At 39.6% G+C, this 21,061-nt stretch overlaps 1 protein-coding gene across 1 annotated transcript in view; it reads right to left on the reverse strand.

Annotated features, from left to right (window-relative positions):
• Nucleotides 1-1,890, reverse strand: part of LOC124715407 (tektin-1) — a 212,688-nt gene extending 210,798 nt beyond the window's left edge. The window contains exon 1 of the mRNA XM_047243095.1: nucleotides 1,857-1,890. The gene's annotated coding sequence lies outside the window, so the exon portion shown is untranslated. The remainder of the gene's footprint in view (nucleotides 1-1,856) is intronic.
• Between the last annotated feature and the right edge of the window lie 19,171 nt (nucleotides 1,891-21,061).

Raw genomic sequence — 21,061 nt, forward strand, 5'->3', positions numbered from 1 at the left:
CCTCATCAGCTTCAGACATCTCTATTAATTTTGTAGTTGTTGGCACACACCAATTGTATTTACCGGCAATGGTTATAAAAACAATACAGACGACAGAACGCTGCAGCGATGCTAGCGCTCCATGTGGTAACATCTCACATTGCAGTGAACAGAAGACAAGCGGTTTCTTTGATCAAATATACAGCGAGGCCCTAGATTTGATCAAATATTGGACGACATTTGACAAAGTCCGTATTACACTATCAAATATCTTTGACAAAGATATTGGACAAAGAGATTTGATAGTGTAATACCGGCCCAACGAGTTAAAATTTCATAGAGTGGCTGAGATACTAGTTACAGCGCTCCTAGCGGCACCAACGCTAACTCGGCCGCCATGTTCTCCTTAGTCAAAACATTAGGAAAGCGTTACTGTTGTTTGTGTTGGAAGTGTGTCAGCTGTTGTGATATTACTGCAATATTTAACTTTTCTAGTTGACACTTTTGTTACAAAATATAAAGTCAACATGCCTGCAGTTGTTAACTCGTTGTACCGGCCATACCACTGTCACTTCAAGGCAATTGAAGGAGTGTGGGCGCAGATAAAAAATTACATTGCTGCAAACAATAAAAAATTCACGATCTCTGAAGCGGAAACTCTCCTTCCAGCAGGTATCAATAAAGTAACAAGCGAGACGTGGGTTAAAATTGTAAACAGCACTGCAAGTGCCATCAGAGAGAGGGCCAACACCGAATGGGTTGTGGAAGAATGCATCGAAAATTTAATTATACATCTGGGAGAGAGCAGTGATAGTTCGAGTAGTGCTGAGGAAGACAATGTCAAATCAGATTCTGATAGCGATGTGAGTGGTGTTTTTCCATTACAGTAACTACAACGTATTCAGGAATGTAAGGAGGGAGTTTGCTATCGATCTACAACCAAATCATCATATTGTGAGTACTTTCTTCAGATTATAACTCATAATACACTGACCAATTATTCTGTAGCTTGTAGTAGAACAAATTAATAATGCTAATACTTAACAATGGAAACCAAAACTGCTAATGTTCAACAACTTGCGAAAATAGTTTTCATTTCAGTTGTGAAATAACTTTATTATGTTTCAGCATCTTAGATACTTGTACTAAATAGCTCTTATCAGTTTTCGAGTTAATATATTTCAAGCATCAACTTTAAATAAATTCACGCGTACCAATACGACTTGTATTTTGTCTCGCTTTTATTTCTGCTGATAGAGAATACGTGTAGCAGACAGGGCGCCGCGTGCTGTGAGCCACGTTCGGCAACAGCGCCGTCTGCCCGCCGGAACTGTCAGTACCAATCACACGTCTCACGGACTATATGTCATTTGTGTACAGTTTACAGCAATATAACTAAGATAACTAACTCTTTATCGTATTCAGGCTGTTCGAGCTGCAGTAATTGAAATAGATAGGCGTACTTTCAGAAATATAAAAAACACATAAGACAAAATAATTTCTTCCTGAAAATTTCAGTTTACACTTTCCCATCAGATTTATGTAAAATTCACCGTTTTTAATAAATGAAAACTAATATAAACCTATGCCACATAACTCCCGAACAAAAAAGTGTTGCACAATATTAAGCTTTCACTCGGTAATGAAAATACAAGTGTAATTTTTTGAATAATTTAATTCTAAACATACTATTACAAAATCTGGAGCGTTATCTAGACAAATCTTTAGCAACTCTACTTGAGTGTTGTACATTTTATTGGTGCAAAGTTAAGCTTCATACCGGTTGTTAAAATAACCCTTCCCTGTTAGTTTTGGCATTTCTGCAGTTTTGCACATAATTACATTCTGAAACACACAATAAGATTTCTGTTACTTACCGTGTTCTTGAAGTGTATCCTGTTGTCACGAAACTATTTACACTGCTGGTTCTCATGACAACAATGCTTCGTTTATATGTAACCACGTTGAGATAATCTTTTTTTTATCACCCTTAAGCTATATATTACTAAGCAGTACTCCGAGATGTTGTGTGAAACAAATCATATTAGAAAGAGCAACACAAATATGTTTGAAAATCATTGCTGGCTCTGACATTTGGCTATCATTGGGATGCGTAGAAATATGTGGGTAAGGGATGTATTTTGAGTGGATCGGTGTTGAGTGTAGGCAGTGAATGGCAGTACTTTTGGTGTTCTGTGTGGCAGTAGAGATCTTAGAAAATATGTAGGAATGAGTTGTTCTTGTCGGATTTTACATTAAAATTTGTATGAATCTATTGCATGTTGCACATTAAAGTTCGGAGACAGTAGCTATTCCAGTGCATTTAGTGGAATGCTGGCTCTCATTTATGGTTTTTATTGCTCCCGATCGTTTTTAGTTTATTTAGTACCTATTGATCATTCCTTTGTCTCACGGTAATTGTATTACTAATTTTATTTTACCATAAATTTTGTATTTGTTGTCTTAAGCGTACAGCTATATTAATTAGTTCCGTGTAAAATACCTGTACATTGTGCGGTAACATTGGCACATACTTTAAGTCAGTGAAGCGCCTCCGTTATCTGTGTGGAAATAATCGCACGCAGAGTTTCGCGAAATAGTTGCTACGAACTAGGCGATCTAAGGCCTGTGCTCTCCCAAACCTGCGTGCTCGTATTCTCTATGAAATTACATTTCTCACTGTCACATGTGATACTATGCTCTGTTCGTAAAACAGTGCCCTTGAAATGGGAAATGCTAACGTTTTACTGCTCTAAAAACTGTTCTGTCCTTGCAGATATGAAAAAGTCAGCTGGCCTTGGCATCAGAGAAACGTAATTTGCTACAGTCAGTTTCACCATTTGCTTTGCAGAACATCTGTTAACAGTTGACAAATTCGCCCTTATCTATGGTAATATTAATCGTAATATCATCACAGTCTAGTGCGGTGTTATCATTAGGTGACGAAGGAAAAGAAGAGTAAGTCTTGCCTTCTACTAAGTGTGTGAACAGACTTACAAAATGATTCTGTCAGAAGTATTTCATTAATTGCATGTTGCACAGAATATGTACAAAAGAATTTGTGTGACTTATTTGACACAAAAACTGAGAATAAATTGTGTGTGTTTATGTAACAACATTAATGAAGGATTCAGTTTGTAGTTGTTAGCATGTGGGGCTACTCTGGGGTATCTGATCAGTTTATTTCTCCATATTACATGGACACCTGCTAGTTTCATCAATGAAACCAGCAGGTGTCCATGTAATATGGAGAAACAAATTTAAAGATTATATGATGGTTTGATTTGTAATGTAATGATTCTGTGTGTGTGATGATTTTTCTCAGCTTAAAAACTGTTGCGCACAACCTGTTACGGTATGAAACAGTTTAGTGGAGAACCACTCTCATTTTATGATTTGGTACTGTCACGACGTAAGGCTAAAGGTTGGGATAGGGGTGTATTCAGTGCCTGTGACAGTTAACCATATGAACTTTCAAAGTACATCATGTAACCTCATTTGTATGTAAATTAAATATAACACGTGACTTTACTGTGGGATTTCTGTTACAAGACAGTGGGAAACAACATTGGCATAGTTTTGAAGACACCCCAGTTCTTCCAAGATCACTTTAGTCGTAAGTACTGAAAGTTTGTGAAAAAAATGTATCGTCATTGCAATTGCTCACTTAATTTTATTTATTTATTTATTTATTTGATTAGCCATCCGTAGACATTTTGCAATGTATGGATGTTGTCAGTTTGGATACAGTGATTTTTGCAGATACATTGACACTTTTATATGCATTTACAGAGTATACAAATACAATGACATTTATCACTTAAATTACATTCAAACAATTAAATATTCACTTATTGTTTAGAAACAGTGTTCCTGAAAATATAGTTTAAGGGTTTTCTGTAACAGTACATGTTGTTAATTTCTTTGATGTCCTGTGCAGCTTGTTATACATTTACAGAATATACAATACAATGTCATTATGTCACTTAAATTACATTCAAACATTTAAATATTCACTTACTGTGTGAAAACAGTGTTCCTGAAAATACAGTTTAAGAGTTTTTCTGAAACAGTACATGCTGTTAATTTCTTTGATTTCCTGTGGCAGCTTGTTATACAATTTTACACCCTGATACAAGAAACTTTTTTGGGTCTTATGCTTGTTTCTCCTATCTAGATGAAGGCAGTGGCTTGTTCTTGTGCTATAGCTATGTAAAATGCTGTTTGTACTATAATTCACTATATTTTTCTTTATATATACTATAGTGTGGAACATAAATAAACAGGGAACAGTTAGAATACCAAGTATTTTGAATAGTTCTCTGCAGTGAGCCCACTTATTGCTTTTAGTTATAATTCTCACTGCTCTCTTCTGCACTTTAAAAACTGTTTGTAAGTTGAGTACATTATTTCCCCAGAAAATTATCCCATAGCTTATGACTGAATGTACATAGCTAAAATATACAGTTCTTAGACATTCATCGCTGCATACTGAGGAGAGAACTCTTAAGTGCGTAACACGTTGTAGATATCTTTTTTGTGAGTTTTTTAACATGTTCACTCCACCTAAGCTGGCTGTCAATATGCAACCCTAGGAATTTTGTGGTGGGCACTTCGTCTACAGAGGTGTTATGTAGCTTTAACTTTAGGGGACTGTTTTTTCTGTTTATTCTAAAGCGTATGCTATTTGTTTTCTTAATATTTAAGGTCACTTTATTCTCTGTAGACCATTTGTAGACATCTTTCAGTGATTCATTACAATTTTCCAACATTTGTGCTGATGTCTCACTGGTGATTATAATATTGCTGTCATCGGCAAACAATATCTTCTCTCCATGTCGGATATATTGTGGAAAGTCATTTATATAAATCAAGAACAACACCGGACCCAGCACACTTCCCTGAGGGACCCCAATATTAATATGCTGTGGATCTGGCAGGTGTTTTTCTATGAACTTTGATCTACTGGAGACATGCGAGATCTCTACCCACTGTACTCTATTTTTAAGGTATGAATGGAACCATTTGTTGATTACCCCTCTTACTCCTAGTGCTTCTAACTTAAGTAATAGATTCTGGTGGTCAACTGTATCAAAGGCCTTTGACAGGTCAAGGAATATGCCAGATACATAGTTGCCTTCATCCAGTGCTTCTAGAACCACTTTAGTGAAATGTGCTATTGCCATTTCTGTATCTCTGCCGGGTCTGAAACCAAATTGGTCATTTGAAAGAAGGTTGTATTTGTTTAGATAGCTCATAAGTCTGTTCTTCATTATGGACTCTATTATTTTGGAAAATGATGACAGTAGGGCAATTGGCCTGTAGTTCTCAATGTTTTCTACATCATCTTTTTTGTGTAGAGGTAAAATTTTTGCATGTTTCAGATAATCAGGGAAACAACCGGCTTTGAAAGATTCATTTATGATATTGGTTAGGGGGGCTTTGATACTATTTATGCATTTTTTCAGCGCAGGCATTGGAATTTCATCTAAACCTGCTGAATTTTTGCTCTTTAATTTCCTTACCACATTACATACTTCTTCCTCAGTAGTGGGTAGCAATACCATTGAATTTGATGTATATTCCCGTGTTCGTGGATTATGAGATTTTGAAAAATTTTCCTGTAACTTTGTAGCTATACTACTAAAGTAAGAATTAACAAAGTTTGCTAGTTCTTTTGGGGTACTTGTTAGGTTTTCTTTGTTCCTGATTTGGGTGTTTATTTGCCTTTGTGTTGCTGTTCCTGTCTCTTGTTTCACTATAGTCCATGTAGCTTTACTTTTATTTTTAGCTAGATTTATTAGTCTATCATTGGCCTTTTTTTTGCAACATTGAGCACCTTCCTATAGATTTTTTTGTAGTTCTGTAGTAATGAAGAAAATCTGGATCACTGTTGTTGTTTTTTATAGAGTTTAGGTATTTAAAAGTTTGGGCAGATTTTCTAATTCCTGTGGTAATCCACTTATTTTTGGTGGATGTTCCAGTAGAACTTAGTGCTTTGGGGAAGGCTTCTTCGAATATTATCTCCGACATGAATTTGGAGAATTTCTGATTCACATTATTTTCTGAATATACTTCTTCCCATCTTTCATGTCTTAATTGTAAGCAAAATTTTTGTATTGCTGCGTCTGAGTAGACTCTTTTAAACATGTGCAGGTTTACTGGTTTTTCTACAGAAGCTTTTACTTTTATGATTTGGCATAAATGATCTGACAGTCCAAGATTTTTGACAGTTATGACACAGTTTTCCCCACCTATATCTGTAGCTACATGGTCAATGGTAGATGTTGAGTGTTTGGTTATTCTTGTTGCACAATTAACTAAAGAGGACATGCCAAAACTATTCAGAATATTCAGAAAAGTGTTACTGGTTTCATCTGCCTTAGCTGTGTTAATGTTTAAGTCACCACACAAGAGTATATTACTTTTCAGGGATGACACTTGTTCTAGGCTTTGCATAAGTTTTGAAAAGAATGTTTCTAAATCACCACTGGGAGAACGGTATACACATAGTACAATTAGTTTTTTGGGCATATCTACAGCTGGTATCTCTACTGCTGACACTTCAAAATGCTTGTCTACACTTAGTAGGATAACATCATTCCTGACTTTAAATGAAATACCACTCTTAACAAAAATACATGATCCTCCACCTTTCATTGAGTTTCTGCAATAAGAACAAGCTAGTACATATGAGGGCAAATTTATGTATTGAATTTCATTGACTTTGCACCAGTGCTCTGTGATGCAGATAACTGGACTGTCTAAGGATTGTAACTCAACTTCTAGCTGTTGCACTTTGCTTTTTATACTCTGAATGTTTTGGTGAAGCACTGTTAGAGATTTAATGTTACTTATCTTGGAGGTTTCTTTTTCATCATGCATTACATAGATATAGGAAGGAACAAATATTAAGTTTTGATATCCACTTAATGTTGGAAACAGAAGTTATTGAATGGTATATGGTTAAAAGCTGCAAAATTCATGCAAAAAGATGCCTTTTATTACATGAAAAATTTATTTCCTAAGCTTTAAAAAAATGCAGACCTGGACTAAGTACAGCACCTATTTGTTATTGTATTTAGTAAAATGTTGGATACAAAACGACTATATGGCATTCCTAACTGTATGTTTGTGCCAGCCCTACATTTGTCTAGTAAAGGAATCAAAAGCACTAAATGAAGTTACTTTTACTTTCACTTAAGTGCACTTACAGATTTGTTTGACTTGCAGGTTAGCATTATGGAAATGATAAAAATCTGAAGTGGCAGACACTTGAAGGTAGGCACAAGTATCCCAGAAATGTCTCTGTATGAAGCTTCAAGAATCACTATTGAATGAGGAACCTAGGAATGTACTGTAGTACATTACATATTGCTACTGTAGGGATTGTGAAAAAAGATTAGACTAATTACAGTGCCCACAAACACATTTAGGCAATAGCACTTCCTATTCTCCATTCACAAATGGAATGGGGAAAACCAAGTATGTGGTGCCATGGCAAGTATCTCATCCATGTATTTCACAGTGCTTTACAAAGTACAAGTGTAGATACAATACCCCCTCCCTCCCTGATCTCTTGGCTGTAACTTTTTTTTTCTTTTTATTTGCCTATAGACCATTTAGTACAGCAGTATACAATGTCAACACACACTGATGTGTAGTGTAACCCAAGACCTAGGTTACATTGAGAAGCTGGGTTAAACGGGAAACGTTTGGTGTCAGTGACAACAGAGGGAGCACCTGCAATGAAAGGGGAACAAATAGGATTTGTTGGATTAGTAAGAAAAAAGTTGCAGTGTACAGAAGAATCATTGTACAGGATCCACTGCATTTTGCGCCAAGAACTACTCTTTGCAAAAGCTGCAAAACTGGGGTTAGTGGTTATTCGGGCAGTTAATTATTTGAGATCCCACAGGCTTACACATAGACAGTTTCACACATATTTAGCTGAAATTGGGGAAGAGTACGGTGACATGCCATACCACAGTCAAGGCCACTGGCTCAGCTGCGGTAATGTACTCAAAAGATTTTTTGAGCTGAGAATACCAATAAATCAGTTTTTAAAGGACAAAGGAAGGTACGATCCCAAGTTAGAAGATCCAGAGTGGGTTGCCGACCTTGCACTTTTAGTGGACATTCCCGGACACATGAATGCATTGAACACAAGTTTGCAAGGAGAGAATCAGCTAATTTGTGAAATGGCTGAAAAGGTGCAAGCTTTCATTAGTAAGCTTGAGCTGTGGGAACGACAGCCCTCGTCAGGGAACGCAGTGCATTTCCCTACTCTGTCTACTGTGCGAGAACAGAATTGCAAAGAATATGTTTCCGTACTTAGTGCAATAAAAGAGGAATTTCTCAAGCGATTTGGGATATATCATACTCATCCCAAGCTTTTGAATGGTTCTCATGACCATTTGCTGTTTCTGTAGATGATATTCATCCCAATTTGCAAGTGGAATTAATAGATCTACAGTGTAATTCTCGTGTGAGAGACAAGTTCCTTTTGGCAAGACGTGTAATAGACTTTTATCGCGACTTTCCACAGCAAGAGTTTCCTCTTCTCTTTCGTGAAGCCGTGAAGATAACGTCAATGTTTGGCTCCACATATGTTTGTGAGAGATTTTTTTTCTGTTATGAATATTAATATGTCTCGGTTAAGAGTTGACTCAGGGATTGTTCCACATCTTCACTGGTCATGGCCCTTATCCGACATATCTATGTCTGTGGCGCATCGGAGGGTACTTTTGACCATGTGGTTTACAAGTGCCTCCTTTTTGATGATGTAGCAGCCGCACTACGACAACAACTGCCGAGTAACACTACCTACGACCTACTGAGACAAGAAGAGACTTTTCAAACACTGAATACAATAGCCAACGAGGTATCACGAAAAGTATTGACGATATTCTTGAGAGACTTTTGTGACTAGTTGCTAATCACCAATCGCATCCAGCACTCCGATCCCGTACCGCCTGTTCGTGGATAGGTCGATTAAACAGTTGGAATCCTCCACGTGCAGGACTGGGGGGACTGGGGTGATCTATTTCACGGTTTTGACACGTGCAGCGGATATGACGTAGATTAGTTAGTAGTTTAGTAGAATAGAATAGGAAAGTAGACTAGGAACCTGCAGCGACAATAAACTCGTTGCCTGCCTTGTGTCTGGGGCATGCTCATTGGGTTTAGCTTGATGAGCCAGGCACTCAAGTAGGTTTATACTAACACTGGCACACATGTAACGCTGCAGGCAGTTAACACGGTAGCTGAGTGGTCAGCGTGACAGACTGTCAATCCTAAGGGCCCGGGTTCGATTCCCGGCTGGGTCGGAAATTTTCTCCGCTCAGGGACTGGGTGTTGTGTTGTCCTAATCATCATCATTTCATCCCCATCGACGCGCAGGTCGCCGAAGTGGCGTCAAATCGAAAGACCTGCACCAGGCGAACGGTCTACCCGACGGGAGGCCCTAGCCACACGACATGTATGTAAGTAATACTGTCTGTAGTCTTGCAAATTAATATGGAGTAGCTGCAATTATAAATAACATTGTAGAATATTAAGACCCACTGATCACTAAGGTGGTGGGATATTCTTGTATAATTATTATGATTGGGGGAAATAAAGGATACAAAAAAAATCAGTGATGAAAATTTACGTAACTGTTTGCGTTTGTATGTAGAAACTTTGTTCCAGACATTAAACGTATTGTAAACTCCACCTGTGATAATTAAATAAAACGTATTGTAAGTAATAGTTACTCTTTCAAACCATGATTTCTTTCAAGCACTCCTACTAACCTTGTTCCTTCATTCGATAAAGCAAGCGGAGAGACGGTATGGTGGGGAGGGGAGAGAAGCAGGTGGCCAACTTACCCCTGTGTGCACGCAGAATACCTGTTAACTGCACACGAGCAAGTGCACCGCACACGTGCAGGATTCCTGCCCCCCACCCCCCTGGTGTAATGCCTCCTCTTGCTGCCTACTGGCACTTTCATGATCACCAGTGTGATGTTCTTTTTCTGTGGCCAACCAGTATTCTTCACCTCGTCAAGATACATGAAAGCGAGGCAACACAATACTATCTGTCCCTGCAGATAATATTTGTTGATCAATAAGTTTAAATTCAAATTATTACTCTCAGCTAGCTGCGTTGTTTAGTGGTGGCTGTGTTGTTGTTGTTGTTATTGTGGTCTTCAGTCCTGAGAATAGTTTGATGCAGCTCTCCATGCTACTCCATCCTGTGCAAGCTTCTTCATCTCCCAGTACTTACTGCAACCTTACATCCTTCTGAATCTGCTTAGTGTATTCATCTCTTGGTCTCCCTCTTCGATTTTTACCCTCCACGCTGCCCTCCAATACTAAATTGGTGATCCCTTGATGCCTCAGAACATGTCCTACCAACCGATCCCTTCTTCTACTCAAGTTGTGCCACATACTCCTCCCCAATTCTGTTGAATACCTCTTCATCAGTTATGTGATGTACCCATCTAATCTTCAGCATTCTTCTGTAGCACCACATTTCGAAAGCTTCTATTCTCATCTTGTCCAAACTATTTATCGTCCATGTTTCACTTCCATACATGGCTACACTCCATACAAATACTTTCAGAAATGACTTCCCGACACTTAAATCTATACTCGATGTTAACAAATTTCTCTTCTTCAGAAACGCTTTCATTGCCATTGCCAGTCTACATTTCATATCCCCTCTACTTCCACCATCATCAGTTATTTTTCTCCCCAAATAGCAAAACTTCTTTACTACTTTAAATGTCTCATTTTCTAATCTAATTCCCTCAGCATCACCCAGCTTAATTCGAATACATTCCATTATTCTCGTTTTGCTTTTGTTGATGTTCATCTTATATCCTCCTTTCAAGACCCTGTCCATTCCGTTCAACTGCTCTTCCAAGTCCTTTGCTGTCTCAGACAGAATTACAATGTCATCGGTGAAGCTCAAAGTTTTTATTTCTTCTCCATGGATTTTAATACCTACTCCGAATTTTTCTTTTGTTTCCTTTACTACTTGCTCAATATACAGATTGAATAACATCGGAGAGAGGCTACAACTCTGTCTCACTCCCTTCCCAACCACTGCTTCCCTTTCGTGCCCCTCAACTCTTATAACTGCCATCTGGTTTCTGTACAAATTGTAAATAGCCTTTTGCTCCCTGTATTTTACCCCTGCCACCTTCAGAATTTGAAAGAGAGTATTACAGTCAACATTGTCAAAAGATTTCTCCAAGTCTACAAATGCTTTCTTCTACGATAAGTCGTAAGGTCAGTATTGCCTCACATGTTCCAATATTTCTACAGAATCCAAACTGATCTTCCCCGAGGTCGGCTTGTACCAGTTTTTCTATTCATCTGTAAAGAATTCGCGTTAGTATTTTGCAGCCGTGGCTTATTAAACTGAGAGTTCGGTAATTTTCACATCTGTCAACACATGCTTTCTTTGGGATTGGAATTATTATATTCTTCTTGAAGTCTGAGGGTATTTCGCCTGTCTCATACATCTTGCTCACCAGATGGTAGAGTTTTGTCAGGACTGGCTCTCCCAAGCCTCTCAGTAGTTCTAATGGAATGTTGTCTACTCCCAGGGCCTTGTTTCGACTCAGATCTTTCAGTGCTCTGTCAAACTCTTCATGCAGTATCGAATCTCCATTTCATCTTCATCTACTTTCTCCTCCATTTCCGTAATATTGTCCTCAAGTACATCGCCCTTGTATAGACCCTCTAAATACTCCTTCCACCTTTCTGCTTTCCCTTCTTTGCTTAGATCTGGGTTTCCATCTGAGCTCATGATGTTCATACAAGTGGTTCTGTTTTCTCCAAAGGTCTCTCTAATTTTTCTGTAGGCAGTATCTATCTTACCCCTAGTGAGATAAGCCTCTACATAATTACATTTGTTCTCTAACCATCCTTCCTTAGCCATTTTGCGCTTCCTGTCAATCTCATTTTTGAGACGTTTGTATTCCTTTTTGCCTGCTTCATTTACTGCATTTTTATATTTTCTCCTTTCATCAGTTAAATTCAATATTTCTTCCATTACCCAAGGATTTCTATTAGCCCTCATCGTTTTACCTACTTGATCCTCTGCTGCCTTCACTACTTCATCCCTCAAAACTACCCATTCTTCTTCTACTGTATTTCTTTCCCCCATTCTTGTTAATTGTTCCCTTATGCTCTCCCTGAAACTCTGTACAACCTCTGGTTTAGTCAGTTTATCCAGGTCCCACCTCCTTAAATTCCCACCTTTTTGCAGTTTCTTCAGTTTTAATCTACAGTTCATATCCAATAGATTGTGGTCAGAGTCCACATCTGCCCCTGGAAATATCTTACAATTTAATACCTGGTTCATAAATCTCTGTCTTATCATTATATAATCTATCTGATACCTTCTAGTATCTCCAGGATTCTTCCATGTGTACAACTTTATTTTATGATTCTTGAACCAAGTGTTAGCTGTGATTAAGTTATGCTCTGTGCAAAACTCTACCAGACGGCTCCCTCTTTCATTTCTTTCCCCCAATCCATATTCACCTATTATGTTTCCTTCTCTCCCTTTTCCTACTGTCGAATTCCAGTCACCCATGACTATTACATTTTCGTCTCCCTTCACTATCTGAATAAGTTCTTTTATCTCATCATACATTTCATAATCATCTGCAGAGCTAGTTGGCATATAAACTTGTGCTACTGTAGTAGGCGTGGGCTTCGTGTCTTTCTTGACCACAATAATGCGTTCATTATGCTGTTTGTTGTAGCTTACCCGCACTCCTATCTTTTATTCATTATTAAACCTACTCTTGCATTCCCCCTATTTGGTTTTGTATTTATAACCCTGTATTCACCTGTCCAAAATTCTTGTTCCTCCTGCCACCGAACTTCACTAATTCCCACTATATCTAACTTCAACCTATCCATTTCCCTTTTTAGATTTTCTAACCTACCTGCCCGATTAAGGGATCTGACATTCCACGCTCTGATTTGTAGAACGCCAGTTTTCTTTCTCCTGATAACGACGTTCTCTTATGTAATCCCCGCCCAGAGATCTGAATGGGGTGACTATTTTACCTCCAGAATATTTTACCCAAGAGGACGCCATCATCATTTAACCATACAGTATAGCTGCATGCCCTCGGGAAAAATTGCAGCTGTTGTTTCCCCTAGCTCTCAGCCGTTCGCTGTACCAGCACAGCAAGGCCGTTTTGGTTAGTGTTGCAAGGTCAGATCAGTCAATCATCCAGAGTGTTGCCCCTGCAACTAATGAAAAGGCTGCTGGCCCTCTTCAGGAACCACACGTTTGTCTGGCCTCTCAACAGATACCCCTCCATTGTGGTTGCACCTACGGTATGGCCATCTGCATCGCTGAGGCATGCAAGCCTCCCCACCAATGGCAAGGTCCATGGTTCATGGGGGCTGTGTAAGATGTTCATTAACAGTTGCCAAGTGGTCAATTCATGTTTCAACATTAATTGATAACTTTGATTAGCATAGCACATGTACACCAAAATAATTCCTTCAAAAGGCACAGAGTTCATTTAACATAGTTTATTTGATATGATTTACTGTGTGAGATATTTTTACTTAAGTCCGATAATGTCTATAATCAAAAGTCAGAGGAATATGCTTTTAATCAAACCGGCCTCCAGAAGGTTAACAATTTCTCGCAGTTGCGCATGAACTTAAAAGAGTCGCGAATATTCAGAACTAAAATGCCACAAGCTCGGGCACTAAAATCTCGAACACAGACTACCAGACACTAAGAGACTAACTGACACGAAAGACGTTAACAGTACATGTGTTGGGCTTATATAATAGTTACGAAGCAAAAGAGATATTCATAAGAAACTCTTTGAATAAAGGCCATTGCTACTTTGCATATAATCCTCTGTTCCATTGGCTCTCATTATTCTTTTTTTTTAATTTTCTCCTGAAAAATGAGAGTTCATAATATGGAAATTGTTCACGACCACTTAGAATAAATTTTGGTTTCAAAGAAAGACCAGATATGTAAAGAGCGTTTTTCACAGCCCCTCCTCCCTCCGCCCCCCCCCCCCCCCCTCCCCCAAATGATAACTACTTTTAGTCAAATTGTCATAGATAATCACGAGATATACTGAATAAGTCTGTTTGAAGTTAACTATAAATTTCATTTTAGGTACCAGACACTAGTTAAAATACTCAATCTATGTCTTTTAGTGAATAGGTCCGTTTATACTAATTACACATTCAAGTCTATGTATACTCTTCAATATTTCATTTACAATCTTGGGACTTCTTTGTAGTCTTGCCAGTTTTGCCCAGCGAGGTCTGTGATGTCCATTCATCTCTCCGCTCCTGTGCAGTTGCACAGGGCGATCGTCTGAGTTCTGCAGGCCACCTGTGCAGTTGCAACAGTGTGACATAGGGAATATGGGTAATCTAGGTCTTCTTTTGTCGTGCTGCCTCTTCAATGGCTAAGCGATACGACTTTTTAATTGTTGCCTCTTCTTGTAGCTTGCAACATACCCATTGTAGCAATGGATCTTCTTGCCCTCCACATCGCATAACTTCTTGGTTGATTACACCATATCATGTATGACTTTAGATTTTTCGTTCTCTTTAACTTCCATTCACTAATTCTTCATCTTTATTGTTAAGCTTCATAATGTGTTCTTCGGACTGCCTACAGCTGCCAACCTTCTGCGGTAGGATCTTCTTTTTCTTCAGACTCTTCATCTCATTCCTACTGATGTTTGTAGATCTCCATATGATGATCTTGGCTAAATTGGCAGTCAAATTTCCCATTGACATCAACGAGCTGCTCACTTCTTGTGTAATGTCTTTGAGTGATGAACTTCAGGCAAACAGTTCTTGTTTGCTCGTTCTCACTCCGCCTCTAGGTTGCAAGGCGAACAAACTCCTGATGTTGACGCCCTCCGCCTACATCAGGGGACGTCTCTTAGCTCATAGTTATTGTTTCTTGAATCGTGCAGCCAAGAGATGACTCGCCCCATCCAATAATAGCAACAATCCCTCAGGTTGTTTGGGCTGCAGCCTCAGCAATGGGTAAGATGTCTCCGCACATGCTCCAGAATGATGAATATAGAGCATGAGCACAGACATTGCATTCTGTCAGATCCCCCACCTCATGAGGACGTCTGTACGCCTTGGATTTAGGTTCACGCCGGTATTTTCTCGTCGATACCAGAGCAGACGTTAGTGTCATACCTCCCACATTTTCTGTAAAGGACACGACACCAACCAAACTCCTCCTTCGAGCAGCAAATAAGTCGACACTCCATTTTGAGTGTTTGGCCAAGTTACCTATTGAACTCATACCTGGCAAACAGTTCACTTGGTCCTTCTACGTGGCTGATGTCGAAGATCTAGTATTAGGCATTGACTTCCTTTTCCACTTCGGACTGTCTCCAGATCTTCAGTCAGCCGCATTATTGCACCACGCCTCGTCCACTCATATTGCATGTTCAGTTGCCTCTTCGGCTTCCCCTCCCCCTCAGCTGCCCAACGACTTCGACACGGCTTTCATCAAGTGCTCTTCATTGGTGGACAGCCTCACAACTTCCATTGCCCAGCTCCAGCCCGAACGCCCTGCAATCGACGATCTCCGTGCTCACAACGCCGAACTGAAACCTTGCCATATCGTCGGCTACGCAAGCCCTCACTGAGGCACGATGCCTCGTACAATGCCTGTCAATGCCGACACCGGAGACACACCTCTTGGAATGTTGTTGCCACTAACGCAGACAGCTTCCCTGGCACATCAGGTTAGTGACTCTTGTGTGCTACCGATTCCCGTTCTTGACGGCCCCCGAGCGAGTTCGCCAGCCGAGCTGAACGCTATCACGAATGGCACGACACACAAAATTGTCACAACAGATGGGCCTCCAGTGTGCCATAAAGCGCGCCAACTGCAACCACATAAATTACGCCTTGCTAAAGCTGCAGTGGAGGAACTTCTACAGGCAGGTATTGTTCACCCATCGGACAGTAACTGGTCCTCGCCCATACATTTAGTCCCCAAAAAGGACGGCACTGTTCGCCTCTGCGGCGACTATTGTCACCTCAACGCGCAGACAGTATTAGACAGTTACCCGATACCTCACATACAAGACTTTGCGCAAGTACTTAGCGGAGCACGCATCTTCAGTGTCTTGGACTGCTGCAAGGCATATTTACAGATACCAGTGGAACAGAGTGACATACCAAACACAGCAGTGATCACACCTTTTGGCCCGTACGAATTTTGTTACATGCCTTATGGTCCCAAAAACGCTGCCCAAACTTGGCAGCGTTCTGTAGACTCACTTCTTTTTAACTGCACATATTGCTACGCATACCTCAACAACATACTAATTTTCTCCCCCTCTGACAGGGAACATGAACTCCACCTGGCCATGATACAGGACTTATTGACACGTAACGGAGTCGAGATCAATAATGACAAGTCACAACTCCGCTGCACCGCTTTCACTTTTCTGGGGTACACCATCTCTTCGGACAGTATACGCCCTCTGCAGGAGTGGGTTGACTGTGTTCGCGATCTACCCCTCCCAGTGTCATTTCACGAATTATGCCGGTTTTTAGGAACTGTCAATTTCTACCGCAGTAACCTGCCAATGGCGGCAGCAATTCAAGCCCCGTTGACTGAAGCATTGGCCGGGAAACAAACCTCGGGCAGTCGCCGAGTACTGTGGTCTGACAACATGGTGAGAGCTTTTGAAGACCTTAAATCAGCGTTAGCACATGGTGTCACTCTCGCCAGATGCCTGCATCTCTATTACAGAGGATGCATGTGATTTCACAATCGGTGCAGTCCTCCAAAAGCATGTCAATGACATGACAACCACTCTGGTTTTTTTCCAAAAAACTATCTACAGCTCAACGTAAATGGTCAGTATTTGACAGAGAATCGCTTGCAGTTTATGAAACTGTAAAATATTTCTGCACAGACATTGAAGGAAGGAATATAACAATTTTCACAGACCATCGCCCCCTCACGGAGGCTATCCGTAACCCCGCTGCTGACCTTCCCCCATGTTGGTTCCGGCAAATGGACTTAATTTTCAAATACACAACAGACATCCGTTACATTCAAGGTTCAGAAAATGTGGTGGCTGACTACCTATCACGTATCACTGCAATTTCATCCCCCATTAATTTCGACGAATTGGCCCACTTACAGGACAGTGACACCGAATTGCACAACCTCCTACAGGACCCAGATACTTCCCTTCAGATAGTTCCATGCAACCTACTGGGCTCGGCCAAGCCACTGTGGTGTGATACATCCATTGGCACCGCTCTGCCTATTGTTACACCTGCAATTAATAAGTGTTGTTGTAAATGGACACAACTTCATTGTCTTTCGTAGCTTGTTCATAATGTGACCATAGTCCTGCAATTGTTATTTCTTTCTTTCTTTCTTTCTCCTTCATCTTAATAGTAATTAACTTACAAGGGGAGGCCGCCAATTGTGAAATTCAGATTCGATTCATACTGCGCATAATAAAAGCTCATGGCCAGAGGTGTAGTGTGGCAAAGCACCAAGATGCACTTCTCAGCCATTGTCGAGAAAATCGACAGTTAAAAGAAACCGCTGCGGTGAAATACTCTCTACGAGTAACAATTTTCTACAGCGTCGTGGCGCAGCGCTCGGGTTCGTAATCCGAAAGTCGCCGGATCTAATCTCGCGCCATGCAATTTTTTTTTATTATTAGTTTTTTGTAATTCATATACATGTATATAAATGAATTGCTTATGCATCTTGGTGAAGGCGGATCGCTCTCCAATTGTACCGCCTCCATTTTTCCGTTTGTTTAACAGGGTGTACCAAAGCTCTCACGTCCGCACTGATTATATATATCTATATAATTCCCGGGAATCAGTTGCACCAATTATGCATATAATAAGTTGTTGAAAGTCGTTTGTCGTGGAAAAACTGGCAACTTCGAACGTCATTATGTTTTCCGCAAACAAAGTTGTATTTCACAAATGTTATTAATTGTCTTCATAATGTTAACCACGTATAGTTAACGGAAGACGTAGAAACGATATTCCAAAACGAATACGTATAGCGTAAGTCAAACATTAGAATTAGAATAGAGACTCCACGAACACAAATTTACTGTGGCAGGTATGAAATATAAACTCTGTTACTCGCTCGTTACACTTGAAGGACAGGTGTTGAATGGGCTGAAACGAGCCACCGCATAACAGCGTAGTTGCCTGCTAACTTCGAAAGAAGGTAGATGCGGTCCCTAGCGCAACTTATGAGAGCTTTGCTACACCCTGTTAAACAAACGGAAAAATGGAGGCGGTACAATTGGAGAGCGATCCGCCTTCACCAACATGCATAAGCAATTCATTAATGTTTGAATTACAAAAAGCTAATAATTAAAAAAAAGTGCATGGCGCGAGACTCGATCCGGCGACTTTCGGATTACGAACCCGAGCGCTTACCGCTGCGCCACGACACTGTGGAAAATTATTAGTCGTAGAGAGTATTTCACCGAAACGGTTTCTTTTAACTGTCGACTTTCTCGACAACGGCTGAGAAGTGCATCTTGGTGCTTTGCCACATTACACCTCTGGCCATGAGCTTTTATTATATGCAGTATGAATCGAATCTGAATTTCACAATTGGCGGCCTCCCCTTGTTAGATTATAACGTCCAGAATATGTCTTATTTTGTGGTTAGATGCCAAGTTTGCATTGCATCCAGCTTGTAAAGCAGGGTATTGGACTTGAACAATTTCTGTGCATGTGCTGAGGTTTGTAAAGATCATATTATTTTTTCTTTTTTTCTTCATTCTTTTCTTTTTATAAATATAAAGCCAAAAGCAAATTAATGAGAAGCCTTGTAGAAGAGATTATGTTTTAATATAAAAGAAGGAGAAGGGGATACACTCTTCAATTGATTAATTTCTGTATCTTCACCTGTTTGTATCTATAAGTGGTAGCATGCCAGTATTGTTTAAAAATATGTATTACAACTGTATATAAAAAAGTGTTATAAAAGTTATTATGGAGGCAAGTTTATTCACATGTATGTTTATACTGATTACACCCATCTGTTCATCATTTCGCCCATTATGAGAATCCTACATCAGGAGGCTCAAAGCAGACAAGAGGAATTTACGTGAGCAGCAGAGGGGTGATCCAGTAACAGCATTATCATAATCAGCTCTATACACAATGGAACTAATGAGAAGTAGTACATAACTTTAAACAATGAATATTAATCTTGAAATAATAGACGTTGAAGGTCTGTTGATATTAGTACCAGTTAAAGTTCACCCAGGATATGTATACCTTCCAATTATTTCAATTATTCATTCCAATTAATTTTTTAATTATTCAAGCAGCAATTATTTATCAGTTTCCATTCCCCCCTCCCCCCCGGCATCTATTCAGTGGTGACTGTGACAGATCAGCACTGAGCAGAATATGAACAGACCTTTCAATTGCTGGAATAAAAAAAATTTGAGATAAATGATTCATTTTATCGTTACAAGAGACTAATGAGACATTTGTTACATGTGAAGGAGCAAATTAAAGTTCTGCCTAAAAATGAGATGTGCTGGGAATGCTGGTTTCAGTGGTAAAGGTAGGATGTGAAGGAGCAAATTAAAGTTCTGCCTAAAAATGAGATGTGCTGGGAATGCTGGTTTCAGTGGTAAAGGTAGGAAGGTGCTGTGTTGTATGCTTATATGTCATACTCATATGTCCGTGCTTGGTGCCTTCTCTCTGGCAGTACATAATCTCTTATCCTTCCAATTAATATCTTTTACAGAAAGTGCATTTCTACAGAAAGAGACAAAAATTTGTATAGAGTCGTCATTAAAATGCAAGATAAGTCATTGAATTTGATAAGACTGTCAGATAAATAAACTTCATTTGAAAAGTACCAATACAGACAAAATTTCATTTTTGAAAATTGTTTTTAATAATTTTGTTAAACATTATTCACAATGGAGCCAAAAGAAATGGCCATTGTTGAAAATTCATTACAAAATGCAATGTGCTAATATGTCGGAAATCCGAGCTTGGCAACAGTTGAAGGTAAGGCACCAACTTGTGAACTGTCTGAAGACTACCAAAACAATGAGGTTGGCGTCCAACTATTAAAAAATGATGACACTGATAATATAACTAATCTTGATCTCACTTTTATGATGCTCGATGAGACAATTTCTCAGTTCTCACTGAGAAACATTTTTTCAAATAGTGAAACTGAAGCTTGTGACAGTGAAACTTCCTGTGACTATTTGCTCATGATGTCACAAATGCAAGAACAGGAAACAGTTCATAAAAGCAATGTAAATACTCCTGAGAGACACAATTTGACAGAACTCGTGGAACTAATAACGTAGGAAAGTGTACCACAACAGCTTAAGCGTGTAACACAACTGTTTACAAAACAAAAGAAATTTCAGTAAATGGAACACAAAAATTTAAAGGCATGACACAGCAGTTCACAAAACACAAGGAAAATATAGGACAACAGCTTATACAGCAAAATCAGGCATTTAAGGATTTCAAGGACAGTATTAGTCAACAGTTCAGTGAGGTGAGCAAAACTATACACACTGAATTATCTCACAAACCGAGCGAGGTGGCGCAGTGGTTAGCACACTGGACTCGCATTCGGGAGGACGACGGTTCAATCCCGTCTCCGGCCATCCTGATTTAGGTTTTCCGTGATTTCCCTAAATCGTTTCAGGCAAATGCCGGGATGGTTCCTTTGAAAGGGCACGGCCGATTTCCTTCCCAATCCTTCCCTAAACTGAGCTTGCGCTCCGTCTCTAATGACCTCGTTGTCGACGGAACGTTAAACATTAACCACCACCACCACCACCACCACCACCACCTGAATTATCTCACAAACTATCTGGGAAGTGGAAAGAGCTTGGTAAACAACTAAAACAAGGAATAATTACTGACATGTCCCACAATGTAAATACATTAATGGAAAAAGTGTCACCTGTAGATGATAAACAGGAACAAGTAGCAGGTGAATTACAAAACCTCAGTGAAGCATATTCTCAAATTCAGGAGATGCAATCCCAAGAGGA

This window comes from Schistocerca piceifrons, chromosome 1 (assembly GCF_021461385.2).
Source record: "Schistocerca piceifrons isolate TAMUIC-IGC-003096 chromosome 1, iqSchPice1.1, whole genome shotgun sequence".
NCBI lineage: Eukaryota > Metazoa > Arthropoda > Insecta > Orthoptera > Acrididae > Schistocerca > Schistocerca piceifrons.